Source organism: Haemaphysalis longicornis, unplaced genomic scaffold, assembly GCF_048455015.1.
Source record: "Haemaphysalis longicornis isolate Haplotype H1 unplaced genomic scaffold, Haemaphysalis longicornis Haplotype H1 scaffold_2, whole genome shotgun sequence".
Classification (NCBI taxonomy): Eukaryota; Metazoa; Arthropoda; class Arachnida; order Ixodida; family Ixodidae; genus Haemaphysalis; species Haemaphysalis longicornis.
Window position 1 is genome coordinate 100,665,718 of NW_027526295.1, and position 16,759 is coordinate 100,682,476.

Consider the following 16,759-nt stretch of genomic DNA (forward strand, 5'->3'; position numbering starts at 1 on the left):
TGAGATGGCTAGCTGTGTCGCGTCGTTTCGCAATTGTAGATAATCAGGTTTTTTTGTGGACAACGTTATGGAAGGAGCGCTGACACAATCTTCTCCTAGACATGCGATTTCCGCAGCCTCCACAATTTCCCTTGTCATCAGGTCACTATGACGCTGAATGACTTGGCAATTCGTGAAATTTCGGAATGTATTTTCCGGTGGCGCCCTTCCAGTGTCGGCAGTGTATTCCTAAGTGCCCTCTCACTCTTTTCTGCACGTTGCTAATATGTTCTCTGAGCCTTGTGTTCAGACACCTGCCCGTGTGGCCCGCGTACTTTTTGCCGCATGACGACGGAGTCTCATAGACTGCCGACGTCATGCATGCGAAAAACTTCGTTTTGTGCTCGATGGAGAACTTGTGGGTTTCCTTTTTCAGGAGGTACATCTTTTTCCAAAGGACCATCAGTTTGGGAGGGGCCGAAAAACTACTTGCATCAGCGGCATTCCCTATTTTCTTTACCTTATGGGCTAAGTCATGTATGTAGGTAATCATCCCTACCTTCCTCTTTGTTTTTTCCGAAATGGCCGTGGCCTCGCCCTCGCTCCAGCGGCAGTTTTGTTTGAGCACCTTTAAAATTTTCCCCGGCACAGACGAAACCACAGAAGTTACCTTTCAGTCGCCACAGACGACTGCATGGGCATTACTGCTAAATGCATTCCGAAATTTGTCGAGTGCCAAGTTATTCAGCGTCATAGTGACCAGATGACAAGGGAAATTTTGGAGGCTGCGGAAATCGCATGTCTAGGCGAAGATTGTGTAAGCGCTCCTTCCATATCCCTGTCCACAAAGGAACTTGATTATCTACAAGTGCGAAGAGAGAGAGAGAAGTAAACTTTATTAAGAATGTCCGGCGGAGGTAGCGGGGAGGACCACGCAGGGTCGCCCGCCACCCGACGTAGTTAAGGCGTCTTCGGGGTGTTGCCTCCCCGACTCCCGCTAAGCCGGCCCGCTGTCAACCTGTGGGGGGTATACCCCCGGTCTCCAGCCGGCTCAGACCCACATTTTTGTCGGGCAAGAGCCACCTTGAGCCGCTGGACGGCCTGCAATTGTTCTGTCAAGTCCTGCGATAACACTGCACGAGCTATGTCCTCCGGCAGTCGCCTGGGAGAGGCGACCGCTCCTTCCGGATGTAGGTCACAGTCCCAGAGGATGTGGGTCAAAGTTGCTTTAGCACTTTTGCACACACTGCACACTTCACTTTCGAACACCTCCGGGCACACGTAACGCGCAAGCGCCGCCGTGAGCACGGATCTAGTTTGTAGTTGTCTGTATAACACCCAGAGGTCGGCGAACTCACTCATGAGTCCACTCAATCAGACTCATTTGGACTCAAACTCACGCGTGAGTTTGAGTTTGAGTGAGCGCGAGGCTAGTGTGGCATGGTGAGTTTGAGCTTGAGTGAGTTTGAGCCGAGTGATCACGACTGAGTTTGAGTCCGATTGAGTTTGAGTCCATTTTGAGTTCTGAGTACATTTTGAGTTTGAGTCCATTTTGAGTTCTGAGTACATTTTGAGTTTGAGTCCATTTTGAGTTCTGAGTACATTTTGAGTTTGAGTCCATTTTGAGTTCTGAGTACAATTTGAGTTTGAGTCCATTTTGAGTACTGAGTACATTTTGAGTTTGAGTCCATTTTGAGTTCTGAGTCCATTTTGAGTTTGAGTCCATTTTGAGTTTGAGTCCATTTTGAGTTCTGAGTACAATTTGAGTTTGAGCCCATTTTGAGTTCTGAGTACTTTTGAGTTTGAGTCCATTTTGAGTTTGAGTCCATTTTGAGTTCTGAGTACATTTTGAGTTTGAGTCCATTTTGAGTTCTGAGTACATTTTGAGTTTGAGTACATTTTGAGTTTGATTACATATTGAGTTTTGAGTACATTTTGAGTTCTGAGTACATCGGAGTTTTGGACTTTGAGTACATATGAGTAGCCTAGCAGGCAGCTATGGTTGGCTGTTAAGTTTCATGCGTCACTGTGGGCTCGGAATTCAGGTTACCTGCGGGTATGGCACCAATCGCGATCTGCATGATCGGTTGGGAGGGAGGTGGTGTCTGATTTTTTTTAGTTTCTTGTTGAATTTTCATGGCCATAAGCACTTGCTGTATACCTAATTTTCGCGGCTGGGCGCGTGAGTGATAATTGACTGGTGAGGTCATAAAAAAGGGTTGTCTTAACTTCTCCTCCTGACGGATCCACTAAGAGCGTGGGAAAGGGTGGTGGGAAAGCACACGGCAGCGCTGGCGTGCTGGTTGTTCGCCTGCTACTGTTAACGGCTTGATATACTAGGGGTCACAAAGGAAGAGGTGAGAGCCAGGGGGAAATGGGGGCGGGGGCTGTCCTTTCTACTGTTTCAAATGAATTAGCTGAATTGACTGGGCAGCGCCCCTTAAGACAGAATAATAACCACATTAGATTGGGTGAAAAGTGAAACTGATGAGGCTAAGGCGTGTAAGGTATCAAATGAAAGGTCCGGATTAACGGAATCAAGCGGGGTAAATAAAAAAAATGCTTCCTGATTGTAATCATCAGGCAGTCATAATGACTCATAGATTGGGTTAAAATTCAGAATGACGCTGCGAGGGCATGTGGGGAATCAAATTCAAGGTCTCGATGTGGGGAATTATTCGGGACGAACATGAAATATGGATATATCATGACGTAGTCATGGTAAGTCAAAGATTCGGTTAAAATTCAGGTTCATGACGCTAGGGCGTATCAAATTAAAGGTCTCGATGAGGGTAATCACGTGCTTCCTGATTATTATCATGACGTAGTCAAAATGGGTCATAAATTAGGTTAAAATTCCAAATGGTGCCACTGGGTGTCCGGGGCATCAAATTGAAGGTTCCGATAAGGAAAATCACGTGGGACAAAAATGTGGTAGGGCTATATCATGAGATAGTCATGGTTACTCATTGATTGGTTTAACGTTCAAATTAGTTCCGCTAGGATGTGATGGGTATCAAATCAATGGTCTTGATGAGCCGAATCACGTGGGAGAAATACAAAAATGCTTCCTGGTTATAACCATTAGATTGTCATGGCGAATCTTATATTGGGGTAAAATTCGAAGTGACCCCGCTAGGGCGTGTAGGGTATCAAATTTACGGTCTTGACGAGGGGAATCACGTGGTACAAATAAAAAAGGCTTCGTAGTTCGAATCATGAGATGGTCATTATGAGTCATAGATGGGGTTAAATTCAAGGTGAGACCGCTGAATCATGTGGGGCGTCAAATTGAAGGTTCCACTTAGGGGAATCATGTCGGACACCTAAATAATGCGTCCTGGTTACTGTCATGAGAGGCATCGTTAGTTTGACTGGTATGAATTTTGTATGACCCTCCTAAGGTGTGTGGGGTATCAAATTAAAGGTCTCGTCAAGGGGGATCACATGGGACAAAACTAAAAATGCTTTCTAGTTATAATTATGAGGATATAGCAAAAGGTATATAGCAAAAGGTACACACACTTACACTCACACGCTCACTCACTCATTCACTCACACTCACTCACACTCACTCACACTCACACGCTCACTCACTCACTCACACTCACTCACACTCACACTCACACTCTCACACTCTCTCACTCACACTCACACTCTCACTCTCACTCTCACACTCTCACTCTCACACTCACACTGACACTCACTCTCACACTCACACTCTCACTCTCACTCTCACTCACACTCTCACTCTCACTCTCTCACTCACACTCTCACTATCACTCACACTCACACTCTCACTCACACTCACACTCGCACTCTCACTCTCAGTCACACTCACACTCACACTCTCACTCACTCTCACGCTCTCACTCTCACTCAGTCACACTCACACTCACACTCACTCTCACTCACACTCTCACTCTCACACTCACACTCAGACTCACTCTCACTCTTACTGTTACTCTCACTGTTACTCTCACTCACACTCACTCTCACTAACACTCACACTCTCCCTCTTACTCTCACTCACACTCACACTCTCACTCTCACTCTCACTCACACTCACACTCACACTCTCACTCGCACTCACTCACACTCTCACTCTCACTCTCACTCACACTCACACTCACACTCACACTCTCACTCTCACTCACACTCACACTCACGCTCTCGCTCTCGCTCTCGCTCTCGCTCACACTCACACTCTCACTCTCACTCTCACTCACACTCTCACTCTCACTGTCACTCACACTCACACTCACACTCTCACTCTCACTCTCAGTCACATTCACACTCTCACTCTCACTCACTCTCACTCACACTCTCACTCACTCTCACTCTCACTCACACTCCCACTCTCACTCTCACTCTCAATCAGTCACACTTACACTCTCACTCTCACTCACACTCTCACTCTCACTCACACTCACACTCTCAATCTCGCACTCTCAAACTCTCACTCACTCTCCGACTGTCTCAATATCTGGGAGGCCGTGTGAGTTCTGAATTCATTTTGAGTTCTCAGCCCATTTTGAGTTCTGAGTTCATTTTGAGTTTTGAGTACATTTTGAGTTTTGAGTCCATTTTGAGTTTGAGTACATTTTGAGGTTTGAGTACATTTTGAGTATTGAGTTCACTTTGAGTTTGAGTACATTTTGAGTTTTGAGTCCATTTTGAGTTTTGAGTTCATTTTGAGTTTGAGTACATTTTGAGTTTTGAGTCCATTTTGAGTTTGAGTTCATTTTGAGTTTGAGTACATTTTGAGTTTCGAGTACACTTTGAGTTTTGAGTCCAAATTGAGTTTGAGTACATTTTGAGTTTGAGTACATTTTGAGTTTTGATTACATTTTGAGTTTGAGTACATTTTGAGTTCTGAGTACATTTTGAGTTTTGAGTCCGAGTGAGTTCTGAGTTTTGAGCTCAATGTCAGTTTGAGTTTGAGTGAGCGCAGATGTGCTGCTCAGCATTGAGTATGAGTTTGAGTGAGCGGTGATTCGAAAAAAAAATTGTGAGTGAGTTTGAGTGAGCCACGCCAAATTTGCCGAGGTATGATAACACCGCCTGTGCGCGTGTCAGTCCCGGGTGGGGCGGGGGCATGGTTCGGCGACCGTACCGGTACCAGCCCAGCGCCACCGCATACCTGAGTAGTGGGTCCGTTTCGTCGTCGTCATCACTGCACATATCACAGTCTTCACAGTCCGCTCCTTCCGCCGAGGCGAGGGGGCTGGGGGCGGCCGCGCGGTAGGTAAGGACTCGCGCGGCTGCGTCCGCCGTCTCGTTGCGGTTGGGATGGCTGCTGCTGCCGCTGCCTGTAGTTATTGTATGCGCCGGGAACCACCTCAGATGGGTGGCCGGCACCGAGTCGTTCACTGCACTGCAATGTACCACGCGCACTGCACTGGCACACACTGAGTTGCGGGCGTAGTTCTTGATTGCCGAGCGGGAGTCGCTCAGTATCGTCGAGCACCGACGGTCCGTGAGGGCAAGCGCAATGGCCACTTGCTCTGCTTCGCATGCCGACGGTGCCCGGATGCTGCAGGCACTGTACACTTCACCGGTCGTGGCTTCGACCATCACTGCCACGTAAGTGTCTTTTCTGTCTGCGTACTTGGCCGCGTCCACAAAGAGGGCGCCGGTGTCGTTCGCGTACGTGTCTGTAAGGGCCTTGGCTCTTGCGGCACGTCTCCCCGGGTTGTTGTCGGGATTGACATTCCGGGGGAGCGGTGTTATCCTGAGCCTTTGTAGGTTTTCCGCCGGTAAGACTCCGGCTTCTTGCTGCTGGGGTGGTGTTGTTGCCCCTACGAAGCCCAGCCGGGTGAGGATGCTCCTGCCCGTTCTGGTCGTCGAGAGGCGTTCTAGTTGGGCGGTTCGTTGAGCTTCTGCAATCTCTTCGAGGGTGTTGTTGACCCCCAGCTCGAGAAGCCTGGCCGTGCTGGTGCAGTTCAGAAGCCCCAGTGCGGCCTTGTGGCTTTTGCGAATTGCTGCGTTGATTTTGCCTCGTTCTTGCACTTTCCAGTAGTGCCAAGTGACTGGTGGCGAAGGACTGGACCAGTCGGAGGAGGCTTGCTTCCTTCATTCCGTGGTGTCTCGTGGCTACCCTCTTTATGAGACGGGTGGCCGTCCCGAGTTTGCTGATCAGTCGGTCTACTGTGGTAACGTTGCTTCTGTTGGCATCCAGGAACATGCCGAGGACCCGGAGCGTCTTGACTTTGGGGATGACGGTGTCGTCTTTCGTGTGAAGAGTGATCTTCGCGGAGTCTTCCGTTGCCTGTTTGCGGTACCATCCCGGTGGAGGGATGATCAGCAGTTCGGATTTTTGCGGCGAACACTTGAGACCCGTACCGTCCAGGTGGTCTGCAATGGCGTTCACTGCTTACTGCAGCGTCTCCTCGATGTGGCCGTCACTGCCCCCGGGGACCCACAGCGTGATGTCGTCCGCGTAGATGGTATAGCGGACTTGTGGGACCTCCAAGAGCAGTCGGTTGGCCACGCCGATCATGACGAGGTTGAAAAGGAGGGGTGATATGACGGAGCCCTGGGGAGTACCGACGCTCCCCAGTGCCCTTTCTGACAGTTGTAAATTTACCGCTTGGATCTTCACGGTTCGTTCAGACAGGAAGTCCTGGATGTAGTTGTACGAACGTCGTCCCATGCCCAGCCTGGAGACCTGCGCCAAGATGGCCGAGTGGCGCACCTTGTCGAAGGCACTCTGGAGGTCGAGGCCCAGCACCACCCTGTTGTCGCGGGTGGGGATGGACGAGTCGAGGATCTCGTGTTGCAGCAACAGCATTGCACCTTGGGTGCTGAGCTTCTCCCTGAACCCTAGCATGGTGTCGGGGTAGAGGCGTTCGGTTTCTAGGTAGCGTTGCCATCTGTTCCTGAGAACGTGCTCTAGGACCTTTCCCACGCACAATGTAAGAGAGATCGGGCGCAGGTTCTCAATGCTCGGTGGTTTGCCGGGCTTGGCTATCAGGACCGTCCGGGCCGTCTTCCATTGTGGGGGTAGTTTTCCCGCTTGCCAGCATCGGTTGAAGTACTTTGTGAGGGCGGTGACCGCCCCGTCGTTGAGGTTTCGCAGGGCCTTGTTGGGGTACCTGGTCCGGGCCGACAGCAGATTTGCAGTTGAGTTCCTGCAGCACTGCGCGTACCTCCCATTCTTCGATGTCTTGATCGAGGGTCGGGTTGGCCGCGCCTTGGTATTCTTCGTGTTGTTCGGCTGCTGTGCTGGGCAGGTACTTAGCGTTTATCCGCTTGCCCGTTTCTTCCTCTCCCAGCTCTCTGATTGCAGTGAAAGTGGTCTGGTAGCCTGTGCTGTTGGTATCCCCGGGTCGACGTATCGTCCAGGAGATGTCGAAGGAGTTTCCAGGTTTGACCCTTGTGGAGTTGGCCGTCTGCAGCACTGCATGCCGTGTACCACCTCTGCGTACACAGGTCTTGACTGTACTTCTCGATGGCTCGTCCAAGCTCTGCCACCCGTTTTCGGAGCCTGCGGTTGTGCCGTTGGCGCTTCCACCAAAGCTGCATCGACTGTCGCGCTTCTATCATGTGGGCCAGCTTGCTGTCCACTTGCTTTATGTCATCTTCAGTGTCCAGCTCTGTGGTCGCTTCGGACGCCGCCTGTTTGATGGCCGAGGTCCATTCGTCGATGTCTGCGATGTCCTGTTGTTTGCCTTCCATGACCGAGCGGAAACGGGCCCAGTCCGTGAGCCTGTGCTTGCGCCTTTGTTCTGCTGTGTAGGGACTGGCGGTCGGTAGCACCAACTCGAGAATATAGTGGTCGCTGCCCAGGTTATGTCCTGTGTTGCTCCACCTGATATCACCCTTGGTCTTGTCTGACACTCGGACGAAGGACAGGTCCGGGTTGGTATCCCTCGTGGTGGATGTGCCGATTCGGATAGGGGTTGCCGGGTTCGTGTAGAGGATGAAGCCCGCGTTCGTGACTTCGTCGAGCAGGTCCCGCCCTTTGACTGTTGTGCGACTGTATCCCAGCTCTTTGTGGGGGGCGTTGAAGTCTCTGCAGATAGCAATTGTTTCGCTCTGAGCCATCCGTGTCGCTTTGTGCAGGAGACCCTTGAACTTCTGTTTTCTGTGCGTGGGGTTGCTGTAGAACTTCACGAGCAGGAAGGATTCCTGCCACTTCTTGCCGATTACCACCTCGGTCGCGCAGTGTTCGATGGTGCTGCGGCCGAGGAAGTTCTCGTGTTTGATGAAGGTGAGTCCCTTTCTCACGAAAGTGCACAGGCCCTGCGCCGCTCCCTTACCGCAATCTCGAACGCTTGGGGAGCTGGCGTCTGCACGGTAGCCGGGCAGGGACGGTGCATTTTCTGTGTGGGTTTCTTGAATCATGATGATGTCCGGTGGTTGTTCGATGCTTAGCAGGTGTTGTTGCAGGACCGCCTTCCGGCACCGGAACCCGTTGGCGTTCCAGTGCCAGATCTTCAGGCCTGGGCTTGTAATTGGTGTGCTGGCCATGTTGGTGGACGCGGTTGGGCAGTGGGGTTGCAGGTTTTTCCCACGTCATCGTCGCGGCCAAGCTTGCGGTAGAGAAATTCTTGGAGTGCGTCGAGACGGCGCTCGACGGCCGTAAACCGGGCGTTTACACGGTGCTCGAAGGCGTCCATCCGTTTCTCGAGTCTGTCGATTCGTTCAGTACAGCGGCGGAGACGCACAGCGAAGCTGATTCCGTTCTTTGCTCGTGGTTCCTGCTCTTCGTTGGGCGATTGTGGGGGTTCGTCTTCCTGCTCCTCCATGTCGATTTCGGGGGAGGGTGATCGTGGAGTCTTCGCCTCGGGTTTCGGGGCTTTTATGCTGGGCTGTGGAGCTTGTGAATTCGACGGTGGGCTTACCGGTTGCGTCGCTGCCTGTTGTAGTTGTTGCTGATGATGCCGTGGTGTCGGCGACTGGGGGCGGGGAACTCGGCCCTGTTCCTACGTAGGCTGGGTTGATGCTGGCGGCGTCGGGCGTTCGCGTTGCTGTTGCGGGTTACTCAGGTGTCTCAGCGCCTCTGCAAGGCGCTGGTCCAGGCGCCTGATTTCTGCCTTGAGGCTGGCGTTTTCTTCTCGTAAGGCTTGCATCGCGTCTTTCGGCTGTGAAGATTTATCCCGGCGTTGCTTGGAGTTCATGACGACGCCGGTCCACGTGACTCTTTCGCGGGAGCGGGATTCTTTGCGACCGTTTGCGCTGGCGCGCCGTTTGCTTCTGCTCCTGCTTTCCCGCCTCCTCGATGTCGCTCGATCGGAGTGGGCGGAGCTTGGCCGCGTGTAGCTGCGGCTTCGTCCTCTGTGACCTTGAGGCTCGAGTGGCGGAAAATTGGCGGGATTTCTGCTCGGAACATGCGCTCGCTTTGGCGACGTCGGCTTGGTTCGTTCCCAGCGACGCTTCTTAACCAGGTAAGGCATCTTGAAGCGATTGGTACAGCCAGGCGCTCAGGATGGGTGCTGTCCACCGCACAGTTTACAATCGGGTTTACACTCTTCTGCGTGATTTTCGCCCGGATTTGGCTTGCCGCAAGCGAAGCATACTTTCCTCTGCGGCTGTGGGCATACATCTTGGCGGTGACCTATCTTGCCACATTGTCGGCACACCTGATGATGTTGGCGGTAAAGGCTGCAGCGCACGAGTACGGCGCCATACTTCACTGTTGCAGGTACCTTGTGGCCTTGAAATAGGAGGATCACCGGCTTGGAGTCGCCTATTCTGTGGGCGTCAATTGCCGTGGGGTTCCACGTGTTGACCACGTTAGCCCTAATGTCGTCGGGGGTGTCCGTGGCTGCTATATTGTAAATTACTCCTTTAGCGGTGCCGTGTGGTGCCGCATGGTAGGCATTGACTTCAAATACTTGATCTCCGATGTTAAGCGGGCGTAGTTGAGCGTATCTCATTGCTCGCTGCTCGCTTGGGGTGCTCAGCACTATAATGTTTTGCGCCACGTTAGCGCACACTGCGTCTTGCAGGGTTTCTTCTCGTGATGTGCCTGTTGCAGCCATAATTGCCGTCATGAGTGCCTAAGCTTCCACGCGGCCGGTATTGAGCCCGCCTCGGGGCCGTACAATGACTTTATGCTCGTCTCTGGGAATATTCGCCGGCATGCGGGCGGCCTTCGTCATGCTTGCAGTAACTCTTCGCGCGAATTGCGCCTGGGAAGATCGTGGTTCTTGCTTCTTGGCGGTAGACTCACCGTTAGCACGTGGCGGTGGGGTTTCTCGATGCGGCTGCGCGCGTCTCATGGCGAGAGTCCACCCCGCGGTGTCGCTCGCCTGTAGGTCCTCGCCGGAGACCGCGGCGACGGTGCGTCCGTCTCGTTGGCCCAGCTGCAAGTGGAGATTCTGGTGCTCTTCGCTTTCGTGATCGGGCTCGTACTCCGTATCCATCGGTGAGGCCATGTCCCGCGAAGCGGTGACGATGGTGGGGCCGATGGCGTGCGGCCGGCGGGCGCGCCGGCCCGAAGTCGTGCTAGGCCTAGGTTAGGCTTAGCTCCGGAGCCACGCTTGGAGAACTCCGAACTCCCAATTTGGCGAAAAATCGATTTGACTTACCGAAAATTGGTATCGGCGTGGTCCGTGGGTCAAACTGCTTTCCGTGGTAGCAACATTTCCTCGGTCGGTGGAAATATTTCGGCACAATTGGACATAATCGACGGAGCCGATGTGAGGCACGTCCGCTCACTTCGGCGACCGCAGCGCCCTCCTACAAGTGCGAAAAGATGCAACATAGCTAGCCATCTCAATGTACACACACGTGCTTAGTGTGAGGGGGGTGGTAATCATTTTGGGGTTTGTCTTGCATCTCATGTTTCCGGCACAGTTGATATAGGTTACTTATCGGGTCGAATATTGTATCGTAGATTGGGGCATGCGTGTTTATAAATATGACATTTTTCAGTAATAAAAGTTCACTTTGAAGTCAGCGATCGTCCTGTGTGCCTCAGCTTAAGTCCCTGTTTCTGTTGCGCTGTACGGTTAAGAGGAATCACCAACTCACCGAATACTACTCCCTGTATCATTCGAGGTTCTTGGAAAAGCTCGCGTCGGCATAGCACAAGAGTGTAGACGCCGAAAAACGTAACGGGAGAGTTATCTCGATGCACGGTCATTGTAACCGACCTCAAAACGGGGTGCAATTGCAAAAAAAAAACTTAGTAGCCGTAGCATTGTTTGCACTTTACTGCCCCAGGAAACGGCTCGCTGCAGCTGCCATTTTTGGACGTTCGCCGCCTTGCGGTGAAAACTTTCAACGCCGTCAAAAAAAGCTGACCGTGTCTAGATTTTCAAAGTGCATTCGAATAAACATATAAAAGATAGTCTGACATCGGTTTTAGTTCTTTAAAGGGACACTGAAGTGAATTTGTCAAGCTCCCGTTTTTGCTTGCACTGCGTAGACTAGCTCAAATTAGCACACTTTTCATCGTTTATCCGATTGACAAATCGGTAATTATTTTACAAAGCGCGAAAGAAGAAAAACTACCATGCGCGGTTTGCGGCGGACGCACCAACTAAGGCTGTGACGTTGAGAGGAGGGGCGCCGTGATTGGATGATGCCCAAGGTTAGCAATCACACACGTTTCGGTTTCGGTTTCGGTTCTGTAAAACATAACCAATGGCTTTGTTGGATGGGCATTCTCAATATCTCAGTAATCATCGTACCGCGCTTCTGCCATGTTGTCGGCTGTAAAATGCACAAGATAAGCCTCCCAGGACGGCTTGGAATCGTAGCATTCACTAGCCGAGGCCTACGCAGTGCATGGACGCCCTTCGCGTACCCGCAGACGCCCAAATGTCATGCGCTTTTCCCCCATATTTGGAGCTTGCCTCCCTCGTGCCTGTATCGTAAAAAGCGTGTTCGCACCAGGCCAAGGGTCTGTTCATTCTGGCCTGTGCCCACTGCCTGCAAGCAGTCGGTGCTTATGGCAACAGCACGCCAACGAGAACTCGCTAGCGCGCCAGTGCCAGCCTGCGCGCGTTTTGTGAACTAGTTCGTGTAGCCATGAACGTTGCGGCCCCAAAAAAGGTGCACTCAATATAGAAAACATCGGCGGTAAACAAAAAAGTTAACTTACAAAAAAAAAAAGCACGTACCCGCGGGGATTCGAACTCGTGACTCGCAAAACATTTGCAGTGAATTCCTAGCGCCCCAGACTGCTAGGCCACGGAGCGGGACGCAAATGCCTTGCTAATATAGGGTATATATTGTACAACCGGTTTACACTTTTATTTAGTTTTGGCATTTCAAGCCGCTTAGGTGACTATTTGTTGTACTGCGATCGTGCAGTAAGCGTCGCCCGAGTTTCCACAGTAGCTCACGTCTAGCAATTGCATTTCGTAGACGGAAAAGCGTTCGCAGATGCGTAGTCTGCTGACCGCTGTGCTTGTTCGCCCAGCCCAAAAAAGTGCTTCCCGCGCCCTAGTTTTACGCTGTACGGTAAAAATATCAGTTGATTTTATTTGCTTAGTACCTATATTGACTTCGCTGACTCTTCTCCCGCCTTCAAGGGGCCTTATATTTTCCTACTGGCGTACCAGTCAGCGAAACGTCGCATGTGCAGCGCTTGTGTGAAGCGACCTTGACTTGGAGCTAGATACAGTGTACAAACAAACCAAGTAAAGAAAGGCACATTCTTCCATTCACAAACGTGTCCTGGCTTGGTTTCAACTAAGCGAACGAATTGCGACCAAGCAATTTTTTTTTTAACCTCCTTGATTGCGACGACCCGCCGGCGGCCGGCGGACGAAACGCTGGGCCGACTGACTCTGTCGGCCGGGGAGCCGTGCAGTAGCGCAGCCGTGGCGCAGCCAATTGCCAGCTCATCCCCTCCTGACGTCACACGAAAACGCCACAGAAAATGGGCGAGTGTAAAGAGAGGAGGACAGCGTTTTCGAATTAGTTTTTCTACTAAATAAAATCGCGTAAACGCGCCTAGAGTGGTCGAAACATGGCCTGGGGACTCCGGACTACAATTTGCGCTAGTAATCCCGCAATGTTTACGTATCACTTCAGTGTCCCTTTAAAATGCGTTTGCAAGAACAGTTACCGTACTATCAAAGGCCGATTTCTTAACCGGAATAACGTTACACTAAAACGTACGCTTAACAGACGCTTTTAAAACGGACAATTAGAAGAATATCACCCAAGGTTCAATTCCGGCCACGAGAAGCAATTTTTTTATTTCACTTCCCACAATAATTCATCATCATCATCGTCATGAGAAAAAATAGTGGATTTTCTACAGGGGTATTGGTGTACAACGGCATCAAGGAGGACAGTAAAGCTTCGTTTACTATTCTTCGATTTCGTTACATTCGCAGTTACGCTTATCTACTTAGCTGAAATAGGATTCATTTACTGAATGATATTTCATTTACTGAATGGCCTGAAGTTAAGGAAGACGAAATAGCTCGTGAACGTTCGTGAACGAAGCGTGTGCGTGAATGCTACGAACGGCTTCAAGAGACTCCTAGAAAGAAATTCACGGATGCGGGTGAGTGAATTTTCTTAGTTTCTCCGATTCGCTCACTGCAAGCCGTCGTCTTATAATCGCCACTTTCCGAACGGACCCTGACGGAACTACCAAAATCAGTCCTCTGGCCCTGTATGGGGGGTAGCGTCGCAGCGTGGTGCAGTCCGATTGTTTATAGTGTACCGCTGCAAGTTGAAAAGGGGCGCGGGTCTAAGGCATTTCAGTATGTTCGCTTCCTGGATTATCCTTCCTATCGAAATATTAAAAGCCATCGCGCTTTTAAAAAGGCACTAATGAAGTTCTTAGCCGAAGTTCTTTATGATGGCAATGATAAACTGGATCTGTACTGTTCAGTTGACCAAGTATACGCGTTCATAGTATGAGTATTGCTACGCACGCCGATACGCAGCTCCAGGTTCTATTCCGGGCACTTGCTACTTTCTTCGCAGGTAGTTTTTTAAGCACTTATTGAGCTCAATTTTACTTCAACGATTTTTTTTTTAAACCCGCGGTTGAGGGGTACTGTTTGGCCCGTGTTATTCCGGGAGCCTAACCACCTGAAACGATGCCGTACGCTTCGTTGGTACCCAATTTTTAAAGCTATCACTGCTTTACACATGTTTAGAAACTTGTGTGAATGGGTACTCTTTAGAGCACTTACGACGTAGTTTCCATAAACATATGCTTTAAATATTTAACTTAAAAACTAACGACGTCTCTTCTAAACTTCACCAATGAGTGCAAATGTCACGCCTACAACCTCACGTATTGAATTGAGTGGCGGGTTGCGCAGGCTCGACGCTGTAGTTCATTGAAAAGGTATTCGGTGTTCGCATAGGGATCAGCATTGCCAAGCTCGTGTGTAATGAACTTTATTTTCCGCTGGCATTCGATAAGCACTTTAAAACAGTAGTATAATACGGCTACACGCTGTCTCCCTTTGTTCATTCTTACCGAGTGGAATTCATGAATGTTTATTCGACCAGGCATGCTCGCCGGTTTTCGGCCACACAACTTGGACCCGGGTCACTAGTGTTTGGACTTAGTTCTCAGTATCTCCTCCCACGGGCTCCTTGTGGGGCATTATACTGTTAAGCATCATGTGGGTCAGACCGCATCGTTGTGCCTAATGGCAAAGTAGGCAGACTCTGGTAACATCATAGACAATTAATTGTGAAAGAGAGAGAGAGCATTCATATCGACCCCGGTTTGGCGGGACGGGTGGCCAGCAGCCACAGCTGCTCAGCGACCTTGGCTGCTCTGTCCGTCAGGGCTTGTTGCGTGGTCAAGTCAGAGCTACTCAGCGCAGCCTCCGACAGCCCCGCGCTGGGGTGAAGGGGGGTAGGGGTCGTCGGGCAGGACCACATATAGCCTTGATGCCGCATGATGCCTAGTTGGGAGAGGAGAAAAGGGAAGACAAACACAGTGAAGGATAGGTGGGGATTTTGTTTGTAGGAGCCACCGGACCGCTTCTTCCATGTAGCTGAGAGACATGTGGCCGAAGAGAGGGGTATCAGAGGAGAGAGAGGCGGTAATACGTGGTGATCTTATGGTAGACGAACAGGCTGTCGTGAGCTGACCTGGCTCCATTGTGGGCGGTGGGGCCAAACAGGTGAGTGCTCAGGCTGTTGCATGGGCCGACCCATTTCCACCAAGCCCAGTGGAGGGAGGAGTCCACATCAATTCTATTTGTTTGGTGGGTGGGTTTTGCTTAAGGCGTTTTAGGCCTGTGGTGAGAAGTCACTCATAGTGAAATTTCAAATGGCCGTTCTCGGATCGGATAATATAAATTCGGGGGTTAGCCGGTGGGATAGGGCTAGTGCGATTGCCGCCTCTTCCGCCGTTGCAGTTCTGAGGTACGGATCATGAGTGAGTCTATTTTCCTGTGCAGTGAATTGTACGCATGCGAGAAAGTTTGCTTCTTCTCAATGCTGGACCCCACTCTGGATATTGAACATGAAGTTTGGCTCCGTATTCTTGCGAGTGCACTAATGCATGTGAAAGACGTATGAGGTTCGGCTGAGTTCCGTAGCCGAATGGCCGCTACACGTATGATGCGTCGACTCCCCAGGTACTTTCTGGAGCCACATGATGGGAGTCGCAGCGCTGTTTTGCAGTTTCCTTGTGTTTTTTTTTTGTTTGTTTGTTTGTTTTTCGTTGCACATGCCACTGTGGCGCGAGAAATGCCATTTTAGTCGTGTGAGTACATCATGGCGGTAGACAGAATCGCTAATGATCTCGCCCTGGCAAGGCTTATAACGCGCATGGTTGAAGGCCATCTCTTAGGCGCGCTAGTGAGCAGTGATATTGCGTGAAAAATAGATGGGGTTTGTCGAAAAAAGTTCCGCCATTGATGCATCAAAACAAAGCGAACGAACCATAAGAAGGGACCATAAATCGCGTGGCACGAGCTCTAGTGCAGAGGGGAACTTTAAAGGGTCACTGAAGTGGATTTGTCAAGCTTTAGCTTTTTCTTGCACTGCGTAGATTGGCTCATATAAACATCGTGTAAGTAAGCGCGAAATAAACAAGGACGAATGAAGTGAACGGGACGGGACGAAGTGAACAACGACGTCCTTGTTCATTTCGCGCTTACTTACACGATGAATGACCAACTCGCCCAAGAAACCACTCAAATAAACATTTTTACTGTTAATCCACTCGATAAGGTGGTATTTATTTTAGAAAGCCTGAAAGAAGAAAAACTACTATGGTCGGTCTGTGGTGACCCCACCAGCTACAGCGTGACGTAAATACAAGATACGATGTGGGTGGTCTGTGTCCAAGATTAGAATTCAGGACGGTCTCGGTTTCGGTTCCGTGAAACATGCTTTGCATTCGACGTTATCTTTGGGTGGGTATTCTCGATATCTCAGTAATTCGCAAAGCGCGCTTCTGGTATGTTTTCGGCTGCAAAATGAGTCACATAAGCCTGCCAGCACGATTTGGAATTGTAAGGATCACTAGCCGAGGCATACGCAGTATATGAACACCCTCCTCGTCGCCGGGGACGCTCAAGTGCGATGCACTTTTCCCCCACCTTTGGAGCTTGCCTGGCTCGTGCCTGTATTGTAAGAGGCACGTTCGCACCAGTCTAAGGGTTGGCTTATTCTTGACTGCGCCCGCAAGACGTCGGCGCTTATTATGGCAATACCACGCCAACGAGAACTCGCCAGCGCGTCAGTGTCGGTGAGCACAAGTTCTGCGAACTCACTCGTGTAGCAATGAGCGTTAGTGCGCCAAAATAGGAAATTCAGCATAAAAAATGGCCCGAAAACAACGAAATGAACTTAAAAAACACGTGCCCAGTTGGGATTCGAACTT